This window comes from Marmota monax, unplaced genomic scaffold (genome assembly GCF_021218885.2).
Source record: "Marmota monax isolate L192 unplaced genomic scaffold, Marmota_monax_Labrador192_F-V1.1 WCK01_AAM20220418_F8-fsc01882, whole genome shotgun sequence".
Classification (NCBI taxonomy): Eukaryota; Metazoa; Chordata; class Mammalia; order Rodentia; family Sciuridae; genus Marmota; species Marmota monax.
Genome location: NW_026693856.1, coordinates 17568 through 27321, shown reverse-complemented (window position 1 = coordinate 27321; position 9754 = coordinate 17568). Strand labels below are relative to the sequence as shown.

At 38.1% G+C, this 9754-nt stretch overlaps 1 pseudogene; it reads right to left on the bottom strand.

The window, feature by feature from the left end:
• Nucleotides 1-4135: 4135 nt before the first annotated feature.
• On the bottom strand, nt 4136-6064 carry LOC124105341 (GTP-binding protein 4-like; annotated as a pseudogene).
• Nucleotides 6065-9754: the final 3690 nt, after the last annotated feature.

Here is a 9754-nt window from a genome sequence, read left to right as displayed (position 1 = left end):
TGTGGGGTAATTAGAAATATTTGTTGCTTCTCTCAAATCTGAGCTGCTAATTGTTAAGATAGGAGATGTGGAGACACACACACACACACACACACACACACACACAGATGATGATGTGTGAACTGGTGGATCATCCCTTGTTTTAAGCAGCCATAATCACTGCATGATCTGTATTGTCAAGAAAAAAGTCTTTATGTGTCTTGTTTAATTTACCTAAGATGAATTCCATGAGTGACACTTTGGGAAAACTGCATAAAACAAGACATTCTGCATGGAGCCAGCTCTTACTTCTCAGAACTGGAAACCTGGATGGAACACATGGGGGGCAAAAGGAGCCTGGAATATCCTGGAAGGCTGCAATGAGAACCTCTGCTCACATCCTCAACAACACATGTGCAAGATCACCACAAAGGCACTCAAACTCCAGGGTCGTGGGCGACTAACAACTGAGAATGGTAGAAAGTTCTTAAAGAGGGAATGTCTTCACTAATTGACAGCAGAACTAGCTCTGAACCAAGTTCATTTACTTCTCACTTGAAATGTCAAGGTTTTGAGGCCAAGCTCTTGGGGCCAGGAGAAAGATTTATTTGGGAAGGTAGCAAACCTAAAGGATGGGAGGCTATCACCAACGAGGCCATCCTAGGGAGCTCCATTATGCTAAATGGTTAGACAGAGAGGGAAAGAAGGAGCAGAGGGAGAATGGGCAGGAAAGAATCGATGACCGGAGACTTCTAGGTGCCACTCCCATGGCCCAGAACAGGACACTGTCTTAATTACTCTCATCTTGGTGTATTCAGCTTTCATGAGGAGGAGGTATATTACATAAGTTTAGTTCAAATTAATGTTGCAGAACAACTCTGGGTGAACCATTTGATAAATATTATTGTCTACATAGAGAGGTGATCAGAAATTGGACCAAAGGTTTCAGGTAGGAAAGGAGACAGGAACACTCTGAAGGGAAGAGATGGTAAAGTTTTCAATTCTGTTGGTCACCCATCAACAATTTGCAGGCCAAAGTAGATTTAGTGCTTTCAGCAACTGTCATCTTTAAGTTCCTTCATAGAAACCTGGGCAATCATTATCATCATATAATACACACACCAGAGGCACTATCTTCAGCAAAATTACTCAAAGACTAATAATATAATGCTCACTGCATGGTCTCCCAAATTAGTGAATGTTAAAATCATTGAGAGATGAATTTGAGTTTCTCATCTGTTTGTTGATGACTGTCTAGTGAAAAAATATTTTGTCTGGTTATAATAATAATAGTAGCAGTAGCAATACTAAAGTTAAATAAAAGCAAATGAATCCGGAGGGTTATTTATGCTTTCTTTGGTTGCAAATCATTGGAGATAATTTGGCAAGAGGCCAACAGGTGAACAGTCATGTTTGCTTCTAGAGGTACCTGCTAGCAAAAGCCTTATCTTTGTTTATATTCGGTCCCACCCTCAAAGTAGTACTTGAAATAAGAGAAAATTGGTGATGGAGAAACCCAGTGTCCTTCACAGAAGAACAGGTAATAAAATCATGTCTTAAGTCTCAATATAATTCTGAAGCAGTCTTTATATATCCGCATGGATGAAATCAGCCACAGGTGGCATTGTTGAAATGTGAATTGATGAATAGATTGCACAATTCTCCATGCATATCAGTTTTGAAAGCTCCATAAATACTATTTACTGTTTATAGTCAAATCCAGCAGGAGATAAAAATTGTATTTCTCAAGATAGAATAACAATCAATTGTGGAGACACATGTGATTCAAAGGAAAGGAGCCTTAACTGCTATAGATATTATTTCTTATTTTAAAAATCTGATACAGTAGTAGGTAATATTCCTATTATTTATAAATCCTTTAATATATTTGAAACATTTCAATTAAAAAAATCTAGGAAACCATCATGTGAATAGGGGTACCCTGGCATTTTGTAATCAGTAATTGAGCAAGGAAGCAAAATTTTTATAATCCAAGGCTCGAGGATGATGTAACAGATTTTATACCATGACCACATGTCATGCACATTTAAAAGGAAAAAGAATAATCATCAGAGGCTGGGTGTAGTGGCACCTGCCCATAATCCCAGCCACTCAGGAAGCAAGGACAAGAGGATCACAAGTACAAACCAGTCTCAGCAACTTAGGGATGTCCTAAGCAACTCAGGGAGACCCTATCTCTCAATAAAATACAAAAAAGGGCTGGGGATGTGGCTCAGTGGTAAAGCATCCCTGGGAGGAATGAAGACCGGCATCAGTACATGTGTAAGATCCAAAAGTTTGGACATTATTCCCCGGGGAACAGCCCCTTAGGAAGACCTTTCATCTTCTCCTATATTTTATCAAAGGCTTCAGCTTGGGCAACTGTGAAGTGAGTCTCCCAGTCCCCACAGATGCCTGGCAAACACGAAGCTGAGACTCAGATGAGAGCTACCCACAGGTCTGACCCCAGCACATCTCCCTGATGTATCTTCCCATCACCTGGGAAGGACACAGGGGCTAACAGCAGAATGTCCAGGGCTCACCAGGGAGCCGCCTGATCATCACACCCTTTCATACTTTACCCACCTGGAAATGATTTCCTGCCTTCCCCTCTCGTCTCTCCTGGCCCAGCCCACACACTGTGTGTCCTTAATGATGGCGGCCACATCTTCTGTCAACTTCTCCGACCTCTATATCTGCCACCTGTGCTAAGAAAACAGCATTTCTGACCTGGTTGTCTTTTGGAGTATATCTGCTCTTCTGCTTTTGACTGCTCTTCAGAAGCTCTCCGCCTCCGCACGGCAGCCATCTTGATCTCTCCCAGAATCCGTGGGATCCAGCCACTTCCGGCTCCGAGTCTCCCAGACTTCCGGTTTAGTGCATGCCCTTTTAGGTCCTAGGTGATTGGGTTCCTGGTGTTTTCCGACCCTCTCCTGTGTGGTTATCCATTTGCGTCCTCCACTCCCTTGCACTTGCTCTTTTGATTTTGAGCTCAGACACAGACAACCTGCCCCACTCCTCTGTTTGCATTTCATGTTGCTTCCGCCTGGAGTGCTGTCCTCATGGATGTCACCACAGCTTCTCAGGGTCCTTCAAGACTCCACTCCAGCACAGTCTTTTCTCCGAGGTTCGCCTTTCCTACCAGTTCATAACTGTACATCTCCTTCCATGCTGTGTTTTACTTCCTAGAAGTTATTGGGTAAGATGAGTTCTATGTATTTACATTTTCACGTGTAAGTGTGGAATAGATTTCTAATATATTGAAAGTCAGACTATGTTCCTCTCAAATTGCCAAATATTTAGTGTTTTGAACAGCCACAGACATGTATATTCAATACATAATTGTATTATTATTAATAAAAGAATTTTATTATTAATAATAGAAAGTATTGATAAAAGAATGAGGAAGGAACTAACATTATCCCTATTTTAAAGACAAGCCCTGTAGAGGTTATACATTTTTTTAAAAAAATTTTTCTTCTGAAGGTTTATTTTAGATAAAATGGTTGAAGACAGATTACGATGATATATTGTACAAAAAGACTAGAAAAAATTTGAGAGAGTATTTTAAGCATAGGGTTCTAACACACGTATAAGTGGATCTGCTTCCTATCGTGCAGGTGAGGGCTAGTCGCCTCTGACTATGCTCACCAAGTGGAGTGCTTTCTTCAAAAAAAGGGTTCTTCAGGGGTGATGATCCAAACCTCCCTATTGCTAAAGGAAGTGTTTTCTCCATCAGAATAACCAAGTGATACCAGTAAATCTTTCTACTTCTGCAAATCTTTCCTAGCAGTCTATTGAAAGTCTATTATCTACTACATTGGTTATGAGGGATGGCTTTATCAATATTTTACTTTAATGAGCCACACTTTCTTGTTTCTTTGTATGCCTTGTGATTCTGTTGTTGAAAACTTGACATCTGAACCTTATGTGGTGACTCTGAAGCAAAAACTCCATTAAATACAGAAAAACCATTTTTCAAAATTTATGGTAACTTGAAGTGATAAAAGTTTCCCACATCTATATATGGTTATCCAGTTTTCAGGAAACAAACAAATACTTTAGTTATTCCCGCTGTCTTTTCAGTTACTAGATCATGATTCCAATTTCATGATCCAAACCAAGAATTAAACAGCAACACTCTACCCGAACCATGTCAACTGAACAGGGTGCTCTCTCCTGTCCACTTTCCAGAGAGTAAGTGCTTGGGCTTCATATCAAACACATGTCTATCTGCCTCCCCTATCTTCTCCAAGAAGTTCATTTTCTTCTGAGCATTCTTCCTCATAGTCTTGGCTTTCTTCACCATCTTGACATCCCAAAGGCCAGAAACATGATGTGGAGTTCGAGAGCAGCTCTGACTCCAGGTTATAGAAGAGGGAGGAACAGATTCTTTCTGCTTTCTCTTCCTAGTGACACTCCAAGATCTTTCCTGGACTGCATGGTGAGCATTGTCTTTATCATCCATGTCAACACCTCAGCACCAAGGTTATGCATCTGATTCTCTGAAACTGTCTGCTGAAACTTCTTAGCAGTTTGAGGCATCCCGGGTCCCTGTGTATCCTTTTCCTTGGATTGTAGGATTTTCAGCTTCTTTTTTTTTTCTCTAACTTGTTTTGCCAGTTGTCTGATTTCCACCATTTCCTTGTCTTCACTTTCAGATTCACTATCATATTCACCAGCAGCTGTTCTTTGCTCTTCTTCTTTTTCTAACTCTTCCAATTCCTTCATGATGGCAGGATCAATATAATCAGCTACATTATGGCTTTCCCAAATCTCTGGTATCTTTGCATAGTTTTCAGATGAATTTGTTAAATCCCAGTATTTTTGAAGATCCAAAATATAATCATCTCCCATTTCCAGCTCAAGATCTTGTTCCTTTTCCTTCTTGGACTCCCCAACTTTCATTGTCTTCCTGTATGCCACCACTTCTTCTGGGATAAAAGGAGTCTTCTCTTTATCATCTCTCTTGTTAGGTACAGCTAAATGCACCTGTTCAGGACATCATTCACTTTATTTCCTTTAATTTTGGTTCCCACTAGGTGTGCCAAAAGCCTGCCATGAGACTCTATTTTAACTTAAATAACGCACTCCTCAGGGTGCTGGTCTCTGTTACAGGGAATTCTTTAGCTTGTAAGTCTACAAATATTTTCTGATCATCTTCAGAAAGTCTTGCTATTTGTTTCATATCACATTTTTTGCTACAATTATAAGAGGCTTATTGATGAAGAGAGTTCTGATATCCTGGGAGAGTTCTAATTGTTCTTTCAGCCTGTGTCCACACTGTTCAGACAAGTCCATCACATATAGAACTGCAGCTCTGAGGTGGGCCAGGGCTGTGATAGCCTGCATTTTGATGGTGTTACAGTGGGGCTATGTAAATGTGCCAACTAAATGTGTCCACATCTGCTCTTGTCACCTTATTGATGAAGCTGGATTTCCCAATGTTTGTGTACCCACACAACAGCAGAGTCCTTGTATTTGGGTCAATGGTCGCAAGCAGGACCAGTGTCGATGCACTTGTTCTAAATATTCCAAACTCTGCCTCTGCTGCTTGATAATGGTGCACATTCACCCGAGAGCAGCATGCTTTAGCTGCTTAGAGAGATAGAGAGAATTGCCATATTTCATAAGCTGTACATGATCTTTAGCAACAATGCAATTTGGGAAAATCTGTTATAATCTGTGAGAGTCTGTCATGGTAATTCTGCTTAGTAAATTCAAATTTTCTCATATAAAAATGTCTAATGCAATGTATTTGAAAATGTTTATGAATCACTGTTGGAGTCTTTTTTTTTTCAAAGAGAGAGTGAGAGACAGAGAGAGAGAGAGAGAGAGAGAGAGAGAGAGAGAGAGAGAATTTTTTAACATTTATTTTTTAGTTTTTTGTCAGGCACAACATCTTTGTTTGTATGTGGTGCTGAGGATCGAACCCGGGTCGCATGCATGCCAGGCGAGCGTGCTACCGCTTGAGCCACATCCCCAGCCCTGTTGGAGTCTTTTGTTGAGTTTTTGATAATGCCAGGTTGCTAAAGTCCATGGTGGACAGCACCAGCATAATCTTTGTGAAGTTGTAGTGCGCCATGCTGGCAGTGGTTTGCATGAGGAGATGTCACAGGTTACCTAATGAAATAATGTGGATTTGGAATTGAAGTCAGAAATATCAGCACCAAAAATCATGATTACATGATTACATTATTATTTTATGTGTCACAAGAATTAATTTATTGTATAGAGATAAATAACATACTCCACTTGCATGAATGTAAATAATATCTCAGATTGTCTAATGTGTAATTGTTTCTGTGCACACATTCATTGTTACTCTTGGGTTCAACTTTATCTTCATTAGTTGAACAATTTCTATGGATTTCTTATGCTCAGGTGTCAAAAACAATATGCCTGAATACTGTAATTCAAAAAGAGCTCTGTGCTACAAGAATCTTTAGATAAATTCAATATGGTCCCTGCTGTAAAATATTTCTATTCTGACATCTAAATTATACTAATTCATAACCCTACATATCTTTTAGGTGTAATTTTCTGTCCACATTTTTTCTCATTCCTCATCTTTCAATAATCTCCCCCAAACTCCTGTGTATTATTTGGTAGGGCAGCCATACCAAGACACTTATAGGATTAAAATGTGTTTTCTCACAGTTCTGGAGGGTCACATGGTGTGCAACAATGAGGATCAACCTGGGTTTCCCAGTGTGGTTGAGTTTAGGACACCTCAAGAGACAGGGCTTGGGCTTACTGAAGAGACTTGGAAATACTTCCAGGCGATGACCAAAGTAAACCAAGGACAGGTCCAGGAGGCTCTTGACAAAATTCATACATACACCAAGTAAGTCTGTGTCCCATAACTGATCTTTGCATAACACATAGAATCTTAAAAATTTATTTATTTATTTATTTATTTGTTTGTTTTTGTTTTTTATCCTGATTTGTTATATATGACAATAGAATGTTTTACAATTCATATTACATATATAGAGCACAATTTTTCATATCTCTGGTTGTATACAAAGTATATTCACACCATTTGTGTCTTCATACATGTACTTTGGATAATGATGTCCATCACATTCCATCATCATTTCTAATCTCATGCCCCTTCCCTTCCCCTCCCACACTTTGCCCTATCTAGAGTTCGTCTCCCTCCCATGCTCCCCCAACCTACCCCACTATACAACAGCTTGATGCTGGTTGTTTTAATGAATCATCATAATAATTATTTATTAGATGGTTAGTGTGTGTCCAATACTGTTAAAACATTATATTAACTAGATTTCTTTTAAAAGTCATGTTTGTTGAGATATAATTTATATATGGTACAATTTGCCCTATTTAGTTTTATAGTTACGTGAATTTTGATAACACAAATATAAAAAATGACAACATAAATATATGGATATATATTACTACAGTGAAGATACAGAATGTTACCTTGTTCTCCTGTATTTCTTTTTTTAAACAAATAGAGAAATTAATTTTAATGTATTTTCATTTACCCCAGTGGATTACCAACATAATTTGCAATGAAAATAATTGTTAGTAAGATATTTCATGTTCATTTTCTTTGTCCTAGTAATTCTTTGGAATCTAGTGTCTATTTAACACATAGCACACCTCAATTCAGACTAGACAAATTTCAAATACACAGTAGCCTCATGCAACCAATGGCTGCCATATTGTCTCTTTTCTCCATCTTTCAACTTTTGGTGAAACTTATGCTGTAGGCTACATGATAAGTCCTCTTGTGATGTGGTTTCTTGTTGAGTTCCACGAGAAACGGACACCAAAGAGATGAACTTAGAATATACAAGAGTAGAGTGAAGTGTTTTCTATTCCTCCCTAAAAGATTCTATTAGACTATGAATTTGTTTCTTCATGCTTTTGGTGGGAATAACTTTAGTTAGGTCATCTTCTCCTACAAGGTTTTCATAATGGCTCTCTTCTTTTACCTCCTACCTCTTCAAGTTTACAGAAAGAAAGGTGCTTCACAAAATTTGTTAGTTTTCCTCAATCTTGCCCTTACCTTTATAAATACCTTATTAAATGATTTTTACTCTGATTGCTCTTTTTTATCCTTGAATCTCGAATAAGAGATTTTTAATTATAAGAGAGTAAAATATACCTCATTTCATATCACAGGCAATGTATATACATATACCAAATAATTATATATTAAAATATAACAAATAAATTCCTAAAACTTTTAAAGGAAATAGGGTAACTTTGTGAAGAGAAATGGAAACAAACAAACAAACAAAAATACAAAATAAACAAAAACCTGAAAAATTAAGATGTTATTTTAGTTAAAATTTTTATGTGTAAAAGTTTATCCAAAAGGGTTGAAAGAGACATGCATTGTATTACAGGTCATTTTTGTTTATTTTTGGTATTTATCTTGACTTGGTTTCTCCTTTGATTGGCTTTTCCTTTATTGTATTTCTTCTTTTTGGAGATTTTCATTGTTGTTTTTCATTTCCTCTTCATGGAATATGTTGCCAAGAATGTTCCTTAGGGGTGGGGATGTGGCTGAAGCGGTAGCGTGCTCGCCTGGCACGCGTGCGGCCCGGGTTCGATCCTCAGCACCACATACAAAGATGTTGTGTCCGCCAAAAAAAATAATAATAAAAAAAGTATGTTCCATAGTGCAGACTTTCTTGCTGTAAATTCTTTTAGCTTTTGTTTGTCATGGAAGGTTTTTATTTCATCATCAAATTTTAAGCTTAATTTTGCTGGACATAAGATTCTTGGTTGGCATCCATTATATTTTAGAGCTTGATATATGTTGTTTCAGGATCTCCTGGCTTCAAGTGTCTGGGTTGGAAAATCTGCTGAGATCTGAATTGGTCTTCCCTTATAGGTACTCTGATTTTTCTCTCTTGTGACCTTTAAAATTCTATCCTTATTCTGTATGCCAGGCATTTTCATTATAACATGTCTTGTTGTAATTTTGTAAATTTGGTGTCCTTTGGCCTCTTGTATTTGATTTTTCAGTTCATTCTTCAGGCTTGGGAATTTTTCTGCTATTATTTCATTGAAGGGATTGTGCATTCTTTTGGTTTGAATCTCTGAACCCTTCTCTATCCAAATAAATCTTAAATTTGGTCTTCTGATGGTATCCCATAATTCTTGGATATTCTGTTCATGGTTTCTTACTATCTTCATTGTGAGGTCAACTTTATTTTCAAATTGTATATTTTGTCTTCATTATCTAAGGTCCTGACTTCCAAGTCATCCAGTCTATTGGTGATGCTATCTATTGAGTTTTTTAATTGGCTTATTGTTTCTTTCATTTCAAGGATTTCTGTTTTTATCTTTCCATTATCGCTATCTCTTTCTTGAAATAATTTTTTTGCAACTTGTATTTTCTCTCTTATCTCATTGTTGGTATGATCGGTGGTCACTTGTATTTGTTCTCTTATCTCTTTTTTAGAATGATTGATTTTTGCCTGTATCTGCTCACTTAGGTCACTCTTTAATTCCCAGATCATTTTAGTTATGTGTATTCTGAATACGACATTTCACTTAGTGTGCTGTCTATGGATTCTATTGTTGTTGTATCTTGGTTTGTTTGGGGTACTTTCCTCCCTTGTTTTTTCCATGATGTCTGGGAGCTGGTCACTCTGACCCCAGGATAACAGTGAGGAGCCATGTCAGTGGTGCCAGGTGGTATCTGATTATCAAAATTCTCATTGGATGGGGCAGGGGATGTGGCTCAAGCGGTAGCGCGCTCGCCTGGCATGCGTGCGGCCCGGGTTCG